We start from the raw sequence: 22,137 nt of genomic DNA, 5'->3' as shown, positions 1-22,137 counted from the left end.
ATTTTACTATGCAGTTCTAAAATAAAAGGACTTTCAGACCATTATCATTTAAGCAATTTAAATCTGTGACTAAAGGTCAACATATATAGGTTTTATATGTGGTGTCAAAGTCTCTTTGCATAAATAAAAACATTTAAAAAATAAAATGATTTTTAAAAGACCCATGATGCACTTTGAACCTCTGAGCAAACAGGAGACTCCCCTTTCAAAATTAAAGCCCGTGAGACCATTCAGACAGCTTGCTCTAAGAGATGCTGAGAAGGTGAAACCTTTTGTAGTCTTGGTTCTGTGTTTTTCCATTTTTCAGGACTCAGTAGATATTACTGATATCATCACACAGTTGACATTGTAGAATTTATTTCCCCCAGAGGATCTAGCGGTTTCAAGGTGATTTATAGCGAGCAAGCTTGCAGCAACATGGACAGTGGTGATAAATAAGAAAAAGCAAGGGAGACACAGGAATTTAGGAACAGGCAATGCTGCTCACAGCCTAGGGGAGAAATGAGAGGCACTAAAGGGCACTCTTGCTCCCTGCATGAAGCCACCTTCTCAGGAAATAGACTGCAGACTAAAGCTGGCCTGCCGAGAGCCCATCCTCCCATGATCTATTCCTTGTGGCAGTTACAGAGGGCCTGCCTCCTCTGCTCACTAGTAAAGCCAAAGCTGTTTTTAACACCCACACCCCTGTGTACGATTAGAGATTCTAGCTTTGCTCTTCCCTAAGCTAGCCAGGTCATGGTGTTTGGCCTAAAGCTGTTCATCTCTATGTACTCCTGTCTTTGAGATCTGTCGTGGGACCTCTTCTGAGCCATAAACAGAGTAGGAAGAATTACTCATAATCTCCAACAATGGATGTAGACTTATTCTCTTCCCCATAAAACTTCTGATGTGAGGGTATCATGCAATGCATAGGGGAGGAGACAGAGCCTTGCTGGATTCATTCTTTCCAGTGGGAAGCAAATTGGAAATGGTAGCTCTGTTTCTTTATTCATATTCTAATGGATCCCTTCTAATTCTGGGTTTGATGAAGCAATTAGAAAACTGTGACTAAGAATGGGAGTATTTTTGTAAAGGGGGGCAGAGTATGTGAGGTTTGGTCATAATCTCAAAGGCAAGTTGCTTTAAAATGGTGTGAGGATCAGAGCTTTGGCTCAGGATTAAGGTGTTAAAGCCTTTACCTGGTGTGGACAAGATTCTAGGATCAATCCCACAAGAAGAAAATGAAATAAAAAGTGAGGAGCAGAAAAGAATGGGGAAAAGACGAAGGAAGGGATCGAACTGGGCTTTATGGATTATACTTGTAATCACAGAGATTGAGCTGAAGCAAGAAATTGCTCCAGTCCGGTGTCAGTGGGCACTCAAGGAACCAAAACACAGACATACACAGGCTCAGGAACACATGGTTATGTGTCCGCAGACAATCTGACAACTAATAAGATCAGTAGTTCAGGAAACTGACTGCCATTGAAAAGATAGTTGTCATGTAGCATAATAGCACAGGCCTTTAATACCAGTTCCTTTGGATTGCAAACTCAAGGGCAACCTATAGTTCAAGGCCAAGCTTGGAACTTAATGAGAAGCTCTTCCTCGGCCTTTCAAAAAGTAGAGAGAAGGCTGAAGGTGTGACTCAGCACTTGCCTAGCATGGAAAGTCCCCACATTTGGTTCCTGGTTCTATTAGAGAAAAGGGAATGAATGAAGGGAGAAATGGACACTTGTTCACAGTTCCTGGGGGAGATGGCATGTCGTGCCATGTCACAGGAGACCACCCAAAGAAGCACAAGGGCTGCTCAGGAAGCGAGGAGAGGGAGAGCTGTAGGCAGGGATTTTGAGTGGTTTCTGGTGAAAAGAGTGAGGACAGAACAAGCCACAGAAGCAAAAGCCTGATCATCAACACATGCAGATGTGTCCAACACATGGAAGAGTTAGTTCTTCTCCTTTGCCCACGCTCTAATTGATCCGTCTTTAGTGTTGCATTTCAGGAGTTCCCTATAAATTTGAGTAAGTTCTTTTGTCAAGTATGTGGTCTGTAAATCTGTCTCAGCCTGTATCTTCTCTCTTCACTTTAATTAATAGATGGATGGATAGATAGATAGATAGATAGATAGATAGATAGATGGCTAGATGACATATTTCTAGTTCTCAGCATTGAATTTGATAAGTATGTACAATGTATAATATGAATAAATCAAACTTATTATCATATCCATTGCCTCAAACATTTGTCATTTCTGTTTGGAAAATATTTAAAAATCCTCTTGTCTAGCTATTTGGAAATACATAATAAATACTTTTATGTCTCAGGGCCTTTCATGGAGCAAATGCTTTAACTTTAATAATGTTTACTGTATTGATTTTATTATCAAGGTCACAAAGATCTAGGCCCCAAGTATTTTCTTCTAACATCTCATAGATTTATGTTTTATACATAAGCCTATTATCTAGCTAGGTATTGTAGTGTATTCCTGTAACCATAGCACTTTGTGGACAGAAGCAAGAAGATCAAGAGTTTGGGGTCAGCCTTGCTGCATGAAAAGGCCCTTCCGTATCTCAGAACACCAGATCTAAATCTCCCACCCATCCTGACTGATATCCTATGAAATGTGAGACTGGAATAAAAGTGGTGATACTTCGCTGATTGATGCCCAGTTTGCAAATGGCTACAGTGCTTTGGTTCCTTTAGCTTCATCTTTGATGATGCCAGAGACCAAGCACTTGCTTCCTCAGCATATATATACTAAACAGAATGATACAGAAAAGCTTAATATGACCACTGTACAAGGATGGCATGCAACTCTCTGAAGAATTGTTTGAATGTCACTAAATGGTTTGCTTAAAATGACAGTTTATTTAACATTTCCATAAATAAAAAAATAACAGTATAACATGCCAGCAACTAACAACCTCTAGAATGTATATTTTACTAGATGAATCATATGACATGGGTAGATTTTCTCAGTAGAGCTTTTCTTGCCCAAAGGGAGGAGGGGGAATCAGTGGCCTAGGCTTTTACACGTTGATGTCTGAATTCTCTGTATTGTACAGATATCTATATAGCTCAATAGTAAGTGCTTTCTGTATAACCCCAGATGTACAGCAGATGGTATATGTCAAGTCCCTTTTCACTCATTTTTTTGAGATAAGTTGTAGCCCACAGTAGCCTAGAGCTCACAGGGTAGTGGCACCAGCTGGCCTGGAACTCTCATTAATCCTCCTGCCTCAGCTTCACTATTACTGAGATTACAGGCATGAGTTACCATGCCTGTCTTATATCAGATAGTGATTACTCCCATTTCTTTAAAAAAAAAAAAATGAAACTGAGTGCCATATGGCTGCTCAGTTTACTCCTGTCTAGGAGCCTCTATGGTGTTTTCCATAGTGACCAAACAAAATGTTATTTTCTTCTCATCTTGGGATCAGTTGTCATCTTTGGATGTGTAGATGACAGCTCCCTGACTGACAGGTGTGCGGTGACACCTTATGGTTTGGGTTTGCAGGTCCTAGATAGCATGCCAAGCACTTTCCATGTACCTGCATTTCTATGTTGTTTCTGAGAACAGTCTATTCAGTTCTTTGCCCATTTTTAATAGATTGTGCAATGGGTTTTTGCTAACAAATTAGATATGTTTTACAGATTTTGAAAATTAGCCCCTCATATGGTTTGCAAACCTTGTCCCCTGTCCTGCCAGCTGCCTTCCATCCCACTGGCTTTTCTTTCCCTATGGAAGCATCTTAGTTTGATGAAGTCCTTCTTGTCAGTGCTCTGGGATCACAGCCAAGAAGCATCTCCAAGACCTAAGGCAAGAAGAGTTTCCCTTCTGTTCTCTTTGAAAAAAAAACTTTAAATTCTCAGGACTTATATTTGATAGCTTAATCTGTTTTAATCCTTTGTCAAGTATGTGGCTTGCATCTTAATATCTCTGGTAAGATCTGAATGTCTAAGGTAAGATTAAGTCCAATTTCCTTCTTTGGCTATGACTATCCAGCCTTGCAACACGATTTGTTAGAGGGACTGCCTTTTCCTCCTCAGGTATTCTGGCAGCCTTGTAGAAGATCATTACACTGGATCTGTACTGCTTCCGTCTGGGCTTTCAATCCACCCCGTCATCCATATGTCTACTTTTGGACCAGTACCTTGTGGTTTTGGTTATTACAGGCTTTTGATACACTTTTATTTGGGAGGTATAATACCTTCATCTGTATTCTTGCTCAAATTTCCCTTGTGTACCCAGGGTTTCTTTTCCATACAAATTTACAGATTCTTTTTTTCTGTTTCAATAGGATTTCCATTATGATTTTTCTCAAAGACTGCATTGAATCTCAAGATCACTCTGTGTATTATGGACATTGTAACACTGAATTTTTTCAGTTTGTGAACATGAGATATCTTTATGTATAACTGTATCTTTTATTTCATTATTTAGTGTTTTAGCTTTAACTTCTTGGTTGAGTTGATTCCTAAGGATGTTATCCTTTTGGCTGGTATTGCAATTGGAATTGTTTTTTTAATTTCTTTTGTACTAGTTCATTGATGGTGCATAGGAATGAAGAGAACTTTGCTGTGTTTCTCTTGTATCCTAAGATTGTAATGAATTCATTGATCATTTCTAGAAGTGTTTTTTCTCTGAGGTTTTTCTGCATTCTGTATTGGCTCACCTGCCTAGGTGATCTCACTTCTTTCTTTCTAGTTTGCAAGCCTTTCCTATCTTTTTGTCTAAGTAATCTGTCTAGGACTCCTACTATCCTATGAATAGGAGTGGCAGAATGAACATCTTGTCTTGTCTTTGACCTTATCCTTATGATGTCATGAGGCTTATCCCAGGGGCCCTTATTATATGGAGGTAAACTCCTGCTGATCCTAATTTATTCGAGCTTTTATCATAAAGTGTAAGATCCTTGTGATTGTTCTGTGTCTATCAGACCTTGCAGCTTCTGTTCTTGCTTTTATTGTTTATGTGGTGTATCACATAAACATTGCATAATTTGCATGTGCTGAACCATCCTTGCATCTTAGACGGATGTACTACGTGGTAACTGCAAGCAATCTTTTTGATGCAGTATGTCCTGTGGTTTGCTAGTATTTTGTCTTAATTTTATCATAGTCTTAATTTTTCTTGTGATACTTTTATTTTATGGTGACAGCAATGGTAACCTCAGAAAATAAGTCGGTCTGGGCTCACAACTGTTCACAGTACCATTTGGGAGACAGAGACAAGAAGACTGTCACATGATTGAGTGCAAGTTAGTCTGCATAGTGAGTTTCAGACAAACCAGGGCTAACTTGTAAGATACTATCTCTGAGAAAGGGAGGTTCTCTTCTGTTTTGTTGAATAGTTTAAAAAGATTGGCATTATCTTTGAATGGTTGATAGAATTCACAATAAAGCCCTCTGATTCTGGGCTCTATGTTGTCTAAGACTTGATCTTAGTTCAATCTTGATTGATTTTATAATTCTTAGAATATGCCTATTACTTCTAAGTTGTCCAGTTTGTTGGCATGCAGTTTTTCGCAATAGTCCATTTTATTTCCATGCCTATTATTACAGTGTTTCCTCTTCTGCTTCTGATTTTTGTTTTTTAATTTCTTGTTCTCTCTCTCTCTCTGTCTCTGTCTCTCTCTGTCTGTCTGTCTCTGTCTCTGTCTCTGTCTCTCTGTCTCTCTCTCTCTCTGTGTGTGTGTGTGTGTGTGTGTGTCTGTCTGTCTGTCTGTCTGTCTGTCTCTGTCTGTCTGTCTGTCTGTCTGTCTGTCTAAGGGCATATCAATTTAACCGATTTTATAAAACAATATTTGTCTCCTTCAGCTTCCTTACTTTACCTATTCTCTCTTCTATGTATTTCCACTCTAGTGTTCATTTTTCTTTCCTCCACTAGCTTTGAGCTTGATTTCATCTTTTTATGATCCTTTGGGGTATAGAAATGTGCTTTAGATCTGTCTTCTTTTTTTAATACTGGTACTTAAGCTTAGACTTTTGGGGAGGGTTGTCTTCCTACACACAGAGGCTTTGCTTTGTAGAGTTTCAGTACCAATTGGCTCAAGATAGTTTCTAGTTTTCCTTTGCATGCCTTATTTGACACAATGGTTGTTTAAGAGATCATTGCTTAATTTCCATGTTTCTGTGAATTGCCTTATTTTCTTGTTGTCTGTGAATTCTATTCATTTCCTTAATGACCTTTAGCTCAATTTTGCTGTGTTTAGGGAAATGTTTGATACGTTCTCAGTCTTGCTAGACTTGTTAAGTGTATCCTAGAAAACCTGTAGGCTTTGGAGAAGTGTGTCTTCTGCTAATCCTGGTGGGATGTTCTGCCTGTTGTCGCACTCATCCTGTCAGCTGTGTTCTCTGTGACTACTATGTCAGCTCTAGAGCTTGTTTCCTTCTGGATTTCCTGTCTGAGTGTTTCACCCATTGTTGACAGGGATCACAGAAGTTTCTTACTGTTGTATTGTTGTCTCTTTCTCTCTTCTCTGTCTAGAGAGGCATCCCTATGAATTTCTATAGCTTTACCTTCTGGAACATTTGGACCCAAGTCACAGTCCAGGTGTGCCTTGCAGTCCAGCCAGGCTCTTCCTATATAGCCTGTCCTCAGGTATTGACCATGCTGTCGGTGTCCCCATCCCTGAGGACTCGTTCTCTTCCTGTGTAGTGATAAGAACACATCAAGGGGGTGATACAATGGAAAGAAATATTCTGCATGGACTCAAATGTGGCTCCTAAAATTTTCCCAGGCCTATACTCCATGGCCATGTCACTGACTAGAATTTAGGGACTAGTGGCTCAATGACAGGTGCTGGTCTTTCAGGAAAAATTCTTGAGTTGGATACAAAACTATGGTCTTGGGCACCTATTCATTCAAGTGGGTCAACCGTGACTCAGCTAGAAAAATACCTTTCATAGGATGAATAACAAATGAATTTAATGCTGAATGCCACTGAGTTTATCTTTAACGTGTATAAATTCTTTTAATAAAAATAATATATAGCTCTTTCAAAAATGGAAGGTAATTACTGTGGAACAGTTAGAAAATACGTAAAAGAACAAAGATGAAGACTGCAGGTGCCTGGAATCCTGTCACTGAGAGGCTGCAGACTAGCAACCTTTTTTGTCCTTATTTTTATTACAAAGTCAGAGCTTGCTCATGATAACAAATGACTCCATTTCTTGTCTTTTTCAAGCTTGGTTCTGTCTCCCAAGGCACGCTGGACTTCTGTACGTTTTCTTACATTTAAACATACATGGCTCTCTGGAGAGCTTTATCTTATTTCATTTTGTCTCACCGAAGAGCTTAGGCCATAAGTTCCACTGCAGCTTCTCTTCCGCACCACCTCCAGACACATGTGTTTATAATATGCACCTACACATCTATAAGCACATGATTATTTGTGCACACTCACAAAACCCTACATGTTTAGGAAGCTTCACCATGGTTTATGGGTAGCAGGATGCACGTGGAAGCCCCCACAGGAAGATACAGAAAACAAAAGTGTATCCTGTGACTTCTTGTGCTCCACCTCTCCTGGCCTGCATCCAGGCACAGATGGAGAAAGCAGCTTCATGGTCAGCCATAGTCAGTGCTTCTAGCACTCTGGCTGCAGACTCCACTTGGACAGTATGCTCCATCCTTCAAAGATATCAATCCCTTTTGGTGTCCTGGCTACATAATTTACTACAGTGATCTTGGGATCAGAGAGGGCTGGTCAATGAATATGGTGAGTGTCATGGAGTCTTATAGCTGACCCTGCACCTTTCCCTATGCCAAGTGCCCAATGCCCTGCCTGGCCGGATCTGTCCACAGCCCAGTATTCTGTTGGTACCTCTGTGGACAACTGTATCTCGGAGAATTCTTGCCCTCTTCTCTCGTACACTTAGGGCTTGGTATCCAAATTTGGTCATTAGCTCTCTGCTTTCTGAGCCTCAGTCCTGGTCCTCCAGCCCTTGGGTTTTTATGCTATGGTCTGGTTAGTGGAGCTAGAAAGCCTGGCCTAGGGAGCCCTCTACAGGAATATGTGGGGACTTTCAGGTCCTCTGTGTCTTGGGCACATCTTAGGATGTGTTCTCTATGGTCTCTGTCTCTCCTCCTTCCTCTGCCCCCCTTACTCTCTTTCTCTCTTCCTTTCTCCTTTCCTCTTTCTGCCTCTTTTCTTCCTCCTTCTCTTCTTTTCCTCTTCTCTTTGTCCTGCTACCTCTCATCTTTCCTGGTTCACTCCTTTCCTCTCCTTTCTTCCTTCCTTTCTTCCTTCCTTTCTTCCTTCCTTCCTTCCTTCCTTCCTTCCTTTCTTCCTTCCTCCCTCCCTCCCTCCCTCCCTCCTTCTTTCTTTCTTTCTTTCTTTCTTTCTTTCTTTCTTTCTTTCTTTCATTCTTTTTCTCAGTTTGTGTGTGTACCCCATCCCTTATTCTCCTGCATGGGCTTAAATACTTAACTGTCTTTGCCATAGTCCCAGAGAGGCATTTTCACTTTCCTGCCCTTGTCCTCTGATGTCTCAGCACTAGAGCATCTTGCAGACACCCATGTGTCACTGTCTCCTTCCTCTGCCAGTGTCTTTCAAAGCAGCTTCCTTTCTCACCAGCAAGCCTACCCTGTCCTTGGTAGATACAAGCACCTCTGATCTTGGCTATGCTATAGATCCCAGTGAAGGCCCCTGGGAACCTAACAGAGCCATTGGAATGATTAAGGTTGCAAACTTACTTTCTCTCCAGTCAGCCTGGATTGCTAGCCTATATTCTTGCTAAACACACTAAAAAGGTCAGCTGAGAACTGAGACCCAGAGGTCATCAGTGCCTCTTTGATAATGACTGTAAGTGATTATTAAAGGAGAGAGCTGTAAAGGAGGCATGATTGAGGAAGAAGACATAATGTTGGAATATGAAGCTTGTGCCAGCATGTTATGTCTGTTTCAGAAAGACACTGCCCAATCCTGATAAGAATATGCAGATGTTAACTACTATATATGATAGGTAGGAACTCTTTTTTTTTAACTAGTAACTTTTTTTAAAATGTTAATCAAAGGCTTTATAAGTTTGGTAATGCTCAGTAACAAGATGCCCATATAATCAGAAGTGTAACCCAATACCCAACCTAGATATACAACTATCTTTGACTGGTGGAGACACAGGAACATCTGCCTCCATGTCCCCACCCCCCTTATCTCCTAGCTCCTCCTCTCCTTACTCCTCCTCCCTTAGCTCCTCCTACATATCACCCTTCCTGTTAAGATAAAACTTTTCTCTCAAAATACAATTAGAGCATAACTATACCAATTTGTATCAGTAAGGTACAAGATAGACCTAATTCCCAGTCCATCATTTTGTTGACTAACCAGAACCTCTGTCGTCTCTCCCAACTAAATGTTTCTTTGTTGGGACTCTCAATTTCTGAAGAACAAAATTCCAAAAGTGTGATTCAAAGGGCAGATGCAACTTAATATTCAGTACCCACTGGCACTGAACCCCTGTTTGCACTCATGCTGTGTGTTGCTCATCCTCACTGGATGGTGACTATGCTCTCAAATGGCACTGATGTTGTGAGAATAAAAAGCTGACATATCCTGTCTCATCTGCACTGCTTGCCAGGAAGTGCATTGCTCATACTCTTATCAGCCATCCCTAACCCCTTTTCTCCTACTGTCCACTAGCTATTGTTCTATTTAATTATCTGTTGTGTAAACTATTTCTGTACTATGAAATCCAACCTGTGGCCAAACATGGTAGAAGATTCTCCCAATCCCTTTCTTAGTGTGTGTGTGTATAAAATTTGTGTTTTGTCAGAAGACATGTGGATGGCATTAATCTGTTTTCTGTTCCTATAACATAATCCTGAAGGCTGGGAAATATATTAAGAGAAGAGGCTTATTTTTAGTTTATAGTTACAAAAGTCTCAAGAACATGGAACCATCCCCAGCTTGGCTCTGGTGAGGACCTTTAGACTATGACAAGGCATGGTATCAGGAATATGTAAAAGAGAGAGACAGGAAGCAAGAACATTTGGGTCTGTGATTATAATAAATTGATCCCCTAGGATCTAACCAAGATTCTCATGAGAGCTAATTAGTCTCCTCTGAGGGTGATACCCCAGTGGCATTATAACCTTCCGTTAGCATCCACCTCTCAGCAGTTCTGCCACCATCTAGCATGTCAGCCTAGGGCCCATGACCCCTCTCTCTGTCAGATGGCCTTGGGGAATTAATGGAGCCACTGGAATTTAGAAAGTGCTGACATGCATGCTCTAGCTCCACTACTCTGGGATTGCTACATTATTTCTTGCTAAAGAAGGTTTTAAAAGGTCAGTGCTAAAACCCTGGAGGAGCACCCAAGCCAAATTGTAACAGATGGGGACACTGAAAGCTCACATGTCAGAACTGATGAGGCTAATATCAAAATGGACTGCAGTTTCACTCAGCACATTACATTTTATTTTCATGGAAGCCATAATGTCCAGCAGTCTTGATAAGAAATGCTTCAAGACGTGCAAGAGGGGATGTGTCACAGGGTACAAGTTTCATACGGCTGTTCTGGGTAAGATTAAAATCACAGCATCTGTGGGAAAAGAGTGGAAGCTCATTGTGGTAAGCAAAGTAAGCCAGACTGGGAAATACACTGCATGTTTTCTCCTAAATACACAATTGTAATGGTGTGTGTCTGTGCTGTGTGTCTGTGCTGTGTGTCTGTGTATGTAAGTAAAATAGAAACTATGACATAGAAGGAAGATAGCTATGGAGGGGGACATATAAGAAAGAGAAAAGTGCAGTGAAATACAGGTAGCGTAAAGCAAAGGGGGTGCAGGGGACAGTAAAAGGAGGGGTGGGGTCATGCAGTGGGGAGGGATGAATAAGAACAATGAATAATGATGTAACATGATGTAAAGGACATAAAGAAACCCGTCTCTTTGTATACAAAATTGAAAATTAATATTTCAAAAAGAATGTGGAGTTTGTACCACAATGAAAATAAAACCACTGAAAGAGAATAGATTTTATAAACCAACTATTGGTGATATCAAGGGAATTGAAATTGGATACTAACAATAGGCTATATACACAAATAAATATGAGAAGTCAGATGACTCAACTATCAAGAGAGAGTTTGGAATATTTTTCACATTAACATCAAAGATGAGACTTCTGAAAATATGTGAAAATCCAAGACTAGTAATAGATGTTTGGGTTTGGATATGAGGGAACTTGGAACCATTTTATTTGGGGCTTTTATATCTGGGGTTTTTTAACTTGCTCCTTAAGAATTTTATATGGTATGTTTTTATCATATTCTTTTTGTCCCCCAATTCCTTTTAGACCCTCCTCGATCTGTGGGTTTGTATTCTTGGATTACACCTACAATCTCTTGGCCCTTCACCTCCTGACTTAACATTCAGTACCCACTGATACACACCCCAGTTTGCACCCCCACATTGTGCTGTCTCCACACATCACAACCATTTCCCCAAGGCTTTTGAAACTTGAGAGATGTAATTCCAGTGTCTTTATAAGTTCCAGCTAATACAGGTGCCATGACTAGCTTCCAGTTTGTAAATAAAAGTCACACTTCTTTGAAATTGTATTTCAAACACTGAAAACGCGTTCCACAACACCTTGAATAGAAATCTGACCTGGAGACAGGTGACACACTGATACCAAGCTATCAGGGGCAGATGGTCCGAGCCACATGGCAAAGGGCCTTGTGCTCACATGTGTGTTCCTGTTGGAAAGCATTTAATGAACTGCTAGCCTCATTCAGTGTAAACCATGCAGAGAATCCTCCGTCCCTACGTATGTAAATAAAGAAAAGAAGCAGTAGAATGTAAAACCTCAGAAAACAACTGTCATTTACATGTGTGGCAGAATTACAGCTTAAAATCAACCATTTATCTAGAGGACTGAATGTCCAGTGCCAAATGATCAGCCCTTAAAACATACATACAAGTACCATTATATAGACTGAACAGGACATGAACAGGTCATATGGAGGAATATGTATGAATATACATGCAATGACAATTAGTGAAAAAGTTATTAACTTGAAGGGGAGGAGTGTGGGGTATGGGAGAGTTTAGAGGAGGAGAGTTAAGGGAGAAAAATTTGTAATTAAAAATCTCACATAAATATAATCATACAATAAATAAACATTTGGCTTTATTTCACATTCAGTACACTTTTCTGAATATTCATCCAGTTAGCTGAGACATCAAAAAAATCTATCCCTCTTCCCTCCTTGATAGTTTTCCATAGTATTTTGTGCCTTAGTTTGGTTTCATTATTCATCTTGAAGACTCCAAGTAGTGTTTAGCTCTGAAGGATATGGCCTTGAACATTCCTGTGCTAGTACCGATGTGAACATAGGCTTCATTTTGTGCAAAAAGTGCCCATTAGACATGTCACTACCTTTTGAGATACTTGCATGCTCAGTTTTCTGAGAAACTGTGAATTTGCCGATTTCATTTTATATAGCCAGCATGTGAACCACCTGCTCTACAACTACACCAGCACAGAAGGTTATACAAGTCTGCAGCATACGTGGCCTGCTTCCTGTAATCTCCACCATCAATGCTATTATAGAAAATCACCCAATGAACTGTTGCATGGGTGACCTGCCTGCTCGCAACAACTTGTCAGAACTGATTTACAAGCCCACGGTGTGAGTGACCCACTCCCTGGATGTGCACCAGCACCCGTGTTGTTTCCTTTTCCTTTTGTCCTTTAATGTGTGCGCAGTGGTTCCTCATTTCATCTTCATTTGCAAGTCCCTTGTGGCCAATGATGCTTAACATTTTATTATGTGCTCACTTGCTAGCCATAATCTTTCAGTGACATGGATCCCTGCGCTTCTTCTTATTATATTTTGTTTACCGTGGGGTTTGGAGAAGTCAAGTCTCTGTGTGGCCTCCATAGCAGCCCTTAGCCAGATGCACAGTTCATAGTTGTTTGCTCACAATTAGTAGCTGTTCTTTTACTCTCCTTTACAGAACAAGCCTTTTAAATTTTAATGCACTCAAGTTGATCAGTTACTCTGCTTCCAGGTATTAAGTCTAAGAGAAACTCCCTTCCTAATCCTGCATCTCTAATGTCCCCTCTTGTTGATTTTCTAAATACTTTATGATCATATTTTATATTTCCGTTGAGCTGGTTGGGATTTCTCAATACAATACAAACTAAAGTCATCTGGGAAAAAGATTCTCCACCCAGAAAATGCCTTCATCAGATTGCCTGTACACAAGTCTCTGGGGAATTTTTTTTTTTTTTTTGATTACTGCATGATGTGGGAAGAGCCTGCCCAACTAAGTAGGTGGTTGTGGGTTGAATAAGAAAGCAGGATAAGGAAACCTGACCTGAATAAACTACCTGGTATTGGTACAGAGACAGGCAGGAAGATCAATGGAATAGAATTGAAGACCCAGAAATGAACCCACACACCTATGGTCACTTGATCTTTGACAAAGGAGCTAAAACTGTCCAGTGGAAAAAGGACAGCATTTTCAACAAATGGTGCTGGTTCAACTGGAGGACAACATGTAGAAGAATGAAAATTGATCCATTCTTATCTCCTTGTACAAAGCTCAAGTCTAAGTGGATAAAGGACCTCCACATAAAACCAGATACATTGAAACTAATAGAAGAGAAGGTGGGGAAGACCCTCGAATACTTGGGCACAGGGGAAAATTTCCTGAACAGAACACCAATGGCATATGCTCTAAGATCAAGAATTGACAAATGGGACTTCATAAAATTGCAAAGTTTCTGTAAGGCAAAGGACAGTGTCAATAGGACAAAATGACAACCAACAAATTGGGAAAAGATCTTTACCAATCCTACATCTGATAGAGGGCTAATATCCAATATATACAAAGAACTCAAGAAATTAGACTCCAGACAACCAAATTACCCTATTAAAAAATGGGGTATAGAGCTTAACAAAGAATTTTCAATGGAAGAAACTCGAATGGCCGAGAAGCACCTAAAGAAATGTTCAGTGTCCTTAGTCGTCAGGGAAATGCAAATCAAAACAACTCTGAGATTCCATCTCACACCAGTCAGAATGGCTAAGATTAAGAATTCAGGTGATAGTAGATGCTGGCGAGGGTGTGGAGAAAGAGGAACACTCCTCCATTGTTGGTGGGACTGCAAGATGGTGCAACCACTTTGGAAATCAGTGTGGCGGTTCCTCAGAAAATTGGACATAGCATTACCTGAGGATCCAGCTATACCACTCCTAGGCATATACCCAGAAGATGCTCGAACATATAACAAGGACATATGCTCCACTATGTTCATAGCAGCCTTATTTATAATAGCCAGGAGCTGGAAAGAACCCAGATGTCCTTCAACTGAGGAATGGATTCAAAAAATGGGGTATATTTACACAATGGAGTATTACTCAGCTATTAAAAACAATGAATTTGAGAAATTCCTAGGTAAATGGATGGAACTAGAAAATATCATCCTGAGTGAGGTAAGCCAATCATAAAAGAACATACATGGTATTCACTCACTGATTATTGGATATTAGCCCAGAACATTGAAATACCCAAGATTCAATGAGTCTGAGGAATCAGTGATATCTACAAGTAGACAGAAGTACAGCGTATGAACTGAAGGAAAATATGTTTAAACTATTCATAATAACCAAGATGTGGGGTCAATACAAAAATGGATACATCAAAAACTAGATAGATAGATAGATAGATAGATAGATAGATAGATAGATAGATAGAGGAAACTGCTATGGTATTTATAAATACCATCCAGCCTTGAAACACAGAGGAAATCCTGCCATTTGTAACATAGATGAATCTTTAAGTGAAATGAGCCAGGCACCAAAAGACAAATGCCATGTGACCTTGTTGATGTGCGGAATCAAAAGAGAATAAATTCTTAAAGAGTTGAATCCTGGTTTCCAGAGGCCAGACAGTCAGGGTGACATGCTCAAAGGGTGCAGCATCCCATTCAGACGAGGAGTCAGTTGCTGAGCTCTGTCGCATAGCATACTGACAGCCTAGCCATACTCATACAATGCCAGGAATAAAGAGAAAGAAAAAAACCACATAGTTTTGTTCACTGGTTGAATGATCAGCAAAGACTTCTGGGAGAAGTAAGGCTTGAGGGCACCTCTGCTGGCAAGGTGTAGATTGGGAACTTGGACAGATAAAGAGGGAATTGAGCAGAAAGATGCAGCAAAATCTATGTAAAAGTAAGAAACAGCGGGGAAGTGGTGTATAAACAGGATACCAGGAGGCCAGCCATTGCTGCTACCACCAGAGTGTGGCCAGTGAGGCAGTACCCTTCCTCTTTCCTGAGCGAGCTACTTGGTAGCTGCTACTTATTTGGTGCCTAATATTTCCTAGCAGTGAGGCCTTGCTTTTATTTGCAGCTAGAACAGTGAAATCCTATAGGTCCCTAGAGCATTTTCAGGCCTCTGGCCCCTGTCTTTCTCACTAGGACCCTTGAAATGGTCCACATCTTATGGTAACAGAGAGATGAATAGAGCAGTTCTGAAGGGGCATCCAGGACATGGATGGACCTGTGTAGAGTATATGGGCTTGGGGCAAGGGGACTGTAATGTGAACATTAAGGTCAGAAGTCTACTCTCACCAGGACTCCTGGATGACCCACTGTGCTCACAGTCCCAGGCACATTCCTGGGCCTGCTGTTAACCTTGAAGCATTGAGAGAGGCAGCCCCAGTCTCCTGATGGGCAGTGTCTTCAGGGTGTGCCTCTCCCAGCCAGCAAAGCTGCTCTTTAGAGATGAGTCCAGGTCTTTATGTTTTGTTTCAGTGCTAGACATGAAACTAGGGCTTCACACAGGTAAGCAATGCACTATACCCCTAGCTAACAAGCTATTTGAGTCTTGTAACCCTTATTCTTCCTAGGACTGAAGTACACATATCATCTTTCCCTTGATGCTGACTGATACCTTTCCTCCCTGTAGCCCCATGCTCATTCTTCTCCAGGTCCAAACTTCTTTTTAAATCAATAGCAACTTTCCTGGGTTTCTCTTTAAGGACATGGAACTTTGAGAAGTGCTTCAGATTTCTGGGTCTCTACATAATTCATCCCGGATGCACTCTGGACTCCTAGCATCTTATGGTGCAAAATGAACCTACTCTTTATTTCCAGAAGCCATTAGCCTTTTTCTGAATTTAGATTTCCTGAAAACTTAGCCAGCACACATTACAGGTTTGGATTCGATTTGAGAACCAGAAGCAAAAGTAAGTCCCAGCAGGTCTGAGGCAGAATGGGCACCTGGCCAGAATATAAGATGCCTGGGCCATACTAACCCAGGGACAACCTGAGTGGCCAGTGTAAAAAATTCAGTCCATTGCCAGAAAACCCACTTACCTTCAGACTACTATCTGTAGATAGTATCTGTAAGAGAAAAAGCCATCCTCCATATGCCTGTTCTAACAGGGGATGAGAGAAGGTGACTGAAGCAGCCTTTGCATCTTTGGAGAGCTGGTACCCTTGGGTGGGCTGGATGCTGAGTCCAGCCTGGAAGCAGAGGTACGCCCCTGGGCTGGAGGCTGTGTCAAGAGCAGCTTCTTCCAAGTAGGACCTTTGAATAGAATGAGGAGAGAAGGGGCTTTTGAAAAATCCTCAAGGTAAAAAGAGAGACAGGAAGTAGGAGGCCACATGACTGAACTTAGCTGTCTTCCCTGGCAGTAGATACAATATTAGGTTTGTGAATTTTATATATTTTTTGATTAAATGGAAAATTTTAAGGGTTTTTTTTTCTATTTTTTACTTATTTATTTTTCTGTGCCTTCAAAATTCCTACTTGTCTAAGTCATTTTTCTACTTGGTTGTTTATTTCCTTCTATTTTAGAGTTTTCTAAATGTTCTGGGTACTATTTTTAAATATATTTCTAATTGAAATATAATTCTATTACTTCTCTCCCTTTTCTCTCTTCTCTCCTTCCCATGTCCCCATTCTCAAATTGATAGTCCTTTTTCTTTGATTATTAATGGTGCACACACATAAATATATACACACTTATGAAAATTCAACCTGCTAAGTTCATTTTCTGTTGTTTGTGTGTCTGATCTCAGGGCTGACCATTTTGATTGAGTAGCCAATCAGAAAGCTCAACCTTGAGATAGATTTCTTCTTCTCTCAGCAGTCGTTAGTTACCTGAAGTTCTCAGTCTAGGGGTGGTCCCTTGCCACCATTGAGACTGTTTTTCCTTCTGCATTAGCATGTCTATTGATATTGTCATTGTCCAGGTCTTGTTTATGCAGCCATTTCTGGGAGAAACAATTCTGTTTTCTGAGCAATACATGCTACAGCTGTATCCACTAGCACTGGGTCCCCCGAATCTGTTGATCTCTATGTTGAGTCTACCTGTGGTTTTCTGTAATGGTCTCCATTCACTGTAAAGAGAAGTTTCTTTGATGAAGGGTATCTATGTGTATAAAGATACCATTATGTGTCCACTTAGGAATTATGCTTGTCTACCAAAGTGGTAATAATAGATTGTCTTCTAAAATCCATGACTTCACTAGCCTCAGGTAGTTGTCTAGGTTTTGCTATCTATCTATCTATCTATCTATCTATCTATCTATCTATCTATCTATCAGCTATCTACCTACCTACCTACCCACCTAACTACTTACCTACCTACCTATCCATTGCTAGCATCACACAAGATTTTGCTCCAGTTGAGTGGGCCCTAAGTCCAATTGGATTGTTACTGGCTACTACTAACATGTGAGTGCCACTCACTGTACCTCCATGGATATCTTCCCATGGTGGTCATTGGCATCACAGCTCAGTAGGACTATTAATTGCTCCCCTCCCTTGGGACCTTGCATGGTACCTTATGGCACTATGAAAGATATTCTGACTGAAGGAGGCTTTTTGGGTTAGATCCAGCTCAAAACATCCAAGTCTTGTGTCCTAGGTATTTTTCTTTACAGCTGAATAATGTTCCATTGTGTATATTACCACGTGTTGATTATCTTGTCATCTGTTGGAGGACATTTGGCTTCTTTCAGTGTTCCAGCTGTTGTGAATAGGATAGTAACATGTATTTCTGAGCAAATATTATGGAGTAGGATGTGAGTCCTTCGGGCATATGCTAAGGAATAGTATAAGCCAGGTCATGTGGTTGATTTGTTTTTAGTTTTTTGTGTCCGTACAAGTTTGCATACCTGCCAACTGTGAATGAAGCTTCCCTTTTCCCCAAAAACACACTGGCATTTATCTTTTGCTATTTTCTTGATTTTAGCCATTCCAAATGGGATGAGCTAAAATACCAAAGTTGATTTTCTTTTTGTACCTTTCCCTAATAGCTAATGATGATAAACATTTTTTTTACCATTTCTTAACTATGTTTATTTCTTTTTATTAAGAAATCTTTGGTTAAATCCCAAGCCCATTTTTAATTAGGTCATGTTGTTCCTTGACCCATTGATTCTTATATCTTAAGTCTGGTAGAGCTCTTATGTGATCCCACCTGGACATGACGTTTTTCAGCTGGAATGCTTTTTATTACTGTCTCAAGCTTCTCCGTGATATGGCTTCATTTTAGGTTGTTGGTCTCCTCTTGGTTTAATTTCAGTAATTTGGAAGAATCAAGTAATTCATTCATTTTTATTTTTATTTAGATTTCCCAGTTTAATGGAATACAGTTTTTTAAAGCATTCCATTATAATATTATGTATTTCTTTGGTATCTGTTGGAATGGTTCCCTGTTCGTTTGTTTATTTGTTTATGTGAACATCATTATGGTAATTTGTATCATCTCTTTCCTTGTTAACTGGGCCAAGAGTCTATCAATTTTGTTTATCTTCTCAAAGAACCATCCCTTAAATTATTTGATTCTGTGAATTGTTTTCTTTGTTTCTATTTCATTGATTTCTGCTCTCATTTTAATTAGTTTTTGCCATTAACTAGGTTTGGATTTGGTTTGCTCCTACTTTTTCAAATTCTCTCTCAAGTGGTATCAAGTCGTTTATTAATGCTCTATCTGATTTTTTATGTAGGCATTTGGAGCTATATGCTCCCCTCTTAGAACTGCTTCTAATGTGTCCCAGGGACTGGGAGGTTGTGTTGTGCTTTCATTTTCATTTAATATCAGGAATAGTTTTATTTCTTCCTTGATTTCTTCTTTGACCCTTCATTGTCCTGTAATAAGTTATTTAATCTCCATGGGCTCGTACACTTACTGGAGTTTTGTTAGCTGTCAATTCTATTTAAGTTTTACTGTATAATGGTCATATAGGATACCTGGATATATTTTACTTTTCTGTATTTGCTAAGATTTATTTTGTGTCCCAGCATGTGATCTGTTTTAGAGAGACTTCCATGTGCTGTGGGAGAGAATGTATGAGGGGTTGGATTGGGTTGGGTTGGGTTGGGTTGGGTTGGGTTGGGTTGGGTTGGGTTGGGTTGGGTTGGGTTGGGTTCGGTTGGGTTCGGTTGGGTTCGGTTGGGTTTGGATTTGGGGTTGGATTTGGGTTTGGGTTTGGGTTTGAGTTTGGGTATGTTTGTTTTTTTGTTGTTGTTGCTGTTGGGGGGTCGTTATTTGGGTGGAGTATTCTGTAGATAATCTATTTCCATTTGATATAATTTTGAGGTTTTGTTTATTTTTTGTCCAGATAATCTATCTTTTGGATAAAGTGGGGATATTTAAAATTACCTCTTATTGGGTTTGTGTTCATCCATGTTTTTATTCCATTGGGATGCTTTATGTAAAATTGGTTGCACCACAGTTTGACACACATGTTTAGGGAAGTAATGTGGATTTGGTTAATTGTTCCTTTGATTAGAATGAAGTGTCCCTCTTTGTCTTTTCTGATTAGTTTGAGTTTAAAATCTATGTACTGCCTGCTTGGTTCCTGATCCCATTTGACCCCATGAAAACTAAGATGGCTTTCTTACAGACAACAGGAAGAGATTTGTTTCTTAATCTACTCAGCTAGGCTGTGTCTTTTGATTCGATAAGTGAAGCTTTTGATATGTATAGTTATTATTGAAAAGTGTATGTAGATTACAGTCATTTTGGATTGTTGGATTCTTTTTCTTCTGGTTTGCTTAATTGTGGATTGTAGTTCATTAATTGTAGCTTTGTTTTCTTTCTAGAGTCTCTTGGTTGTGCTTTTTTCCTCTCTTTGGTTCTAAGTATTACTTCCAGTAATTCTGCTTAGTGAGGTGGTGGTGGTGGTGGTGGTGGTGGTGGTGGTGGTGGTGGTGGTAGTGGTGGATATGACTTTTTTTCTTCACACCTAGATTTTGTTTCTTTCTCCTCCAACTATGGCATGTGGTTTTCCTGGACACAGTAATCTAGGTTGGCAGTTGTGGTCTTTTGAAACTTAGAGTGCATTACTCCAGGTTTTTCTGGCTTACTGGAGTTTCCAATCAGAAATCAGCTACTAAAATTCTGATTGATTTTCCTTTATATGTGACTTGTGTTTTTTTCTCTTTCAGCCTTCAAATTTTTTTTGTTCTGTATATTTAGATATTTGACTATGATACACTGGGGGGAGGGTTCTTTCTGGCCTCATGTAGTTGGGGTTCTGTTTGCTTCTTATATATATATATTCCTCTTGAAGATCTGATGTATCAGGGGTTAGCTAGGGGTTCTTCTTCTTCATCTATGCCTGTAATTTGAAGGTTTGACCATCTGATGGCACCCGACATTTTCTGCACGTTCTTTTTCCATGTTTTTCTATTCTTTGCCAGTTTGACCCAGATCCTTCATCTTCAAGTCCTGATATTCTGTCTGCTGCTTTATTCTTTCTACCTGTCCCTTTCTGAGATTTTTTTTCTTCTTTCTCTTTGTTGAATTTCTCTTATTACCTTTGTTATTTCATTTAAGTTTTTATTAGTATTCTACTTGACTCTCACTCCCGTGTTTATTGGTATCCTCTTGGCATTCAGTGAGGTCTTTGTGCATGTCTTCCTTAAATTCCTTGACTTATTTCATAAAGTTTATGATTGTTCTCTTAAGTTCTGTGTCTTCTAGGTAATTCTCATCAGAGAACACTTCTCTAGGACTAGTGAGTTTGATGAGAGACATGTTGTCTTGGTCATTCATATTGGTTTTGTTTTTGCGATTTGACCTGGGCGTGTGGAGTTATTTGGTTGTAGGTCTTATAAGACAGTCTGCATGCCTTATATTTGGCAAGTGCAAGAAATGAAAGACCTGGGCTAGGCCAAGTAAAGATAGTCTATAAGCTATTTAATCAGAACAGGGAAAGATGGCTCCCAAACTTAGGTCTTAAGCTTTGCTTGTGGATGCAGAAGTAGCAGCAGTCACAGAGGAAGGTCAGAGAAGAAAGGAATTGTCTTACTAGTCAGACATGACTCTCAAAGAAAGTGGTCTGTAGGCCAAGGGTCTAGACTAGGCCCATGGTTTGAAGATGGCAACAGGTGGGGTAAAGGGTGGAAAATGGAGTAAGCAACTCACCAGGAACAGGTGGGTCTCGAACAAACCTGGTTCTTGGCTGCAGGTATAGAACCAGGCAATGGGTGTGGGACAACCACAGGCTGGGGCAGGGGGCTGGGATAGGGAAGAAGTGGCTTACCTTGCAAACGTTACTCATGAACAAAATGGGTACTATTTTTTAGTCTGCTATGTATTTTGTAAATGTTATGCCAGTGTGTGGCCTCTACTCACTGTCTTCATAGTAGTTTCCATGAGAGAAGTTTGTGTCACTCATATCTGCCTGTCTTTTCTGCCATACCAAAAACACAACTGTCAAAATCAAGGCTATAATGCTTTTCCCCAGGTTTTCCCTCTGAGATGATGATGATGGTGGTGGTGGTGGTGGTGGTGGTGGTGGTGGTGGTGGTGAGGATGACGATTATCATTATTATTTATTTCAGGCCTTGAATCTAAGTATGCTACTAAGTAAGGACCTAACCTCATCTTTTGCATATTGATACCTAATTTTTTTTCTGTAGCAAAAAGGATATCTCTTCCTCGTTGAGTTGTCTTGGCACTTTCATCCACAATCACAGGGCATTTAAATGACAGTCAACCTCTGGGTTCCATGTTCTCTCAATGGACCATGTGTCTTCATCACAAACCACACTGTTTCATTTACCAGAGATTTTTAATGTTCAGAAATTAGATGAGGGAGCTCCAGTTTTGTTCTTCTTCAACTGTTTTCTGACTATTCAGTCTCAACCTCTTGCACTGAATCTCTATTTCAT

General features: G+C 40.1%; 1 non-coding gene across 1 annotated transcript; it reads left to right on the top strand.

The window, feature by feature from the left end:
* Positions 1 to 2,714: 2,714 nt before the first annotated feature.
* On the top strand, positions 2,715 to 2,817 carry LOC114628804. The gene has a single exon (XR_003712540.1). It is a non-coding gene; the product is annotated as a U6 spliceosomal RNA (small nuclear RNA).
* Positions 2,818 to 22,137: the final 19,320 nt, after the last annotated feature.

This window comes from Grammomys surdaster, unplaced genomic scaffold, assembly GCF_004785775.1.
Source record: "Grammomys surdaster isolate TR1022 unplaced genomic scaffold, NIH_TR_1.0 271, whole genome shotgun sequence".
NCBI lineage: Eukaryota > Metazoa > Chordata > Mammalia > Rodentia > Muridae > Grammomys > Grammomys surdaster.
This window is presented reverse-complemented; position numbering and strand designations above follow the sequence as displayed.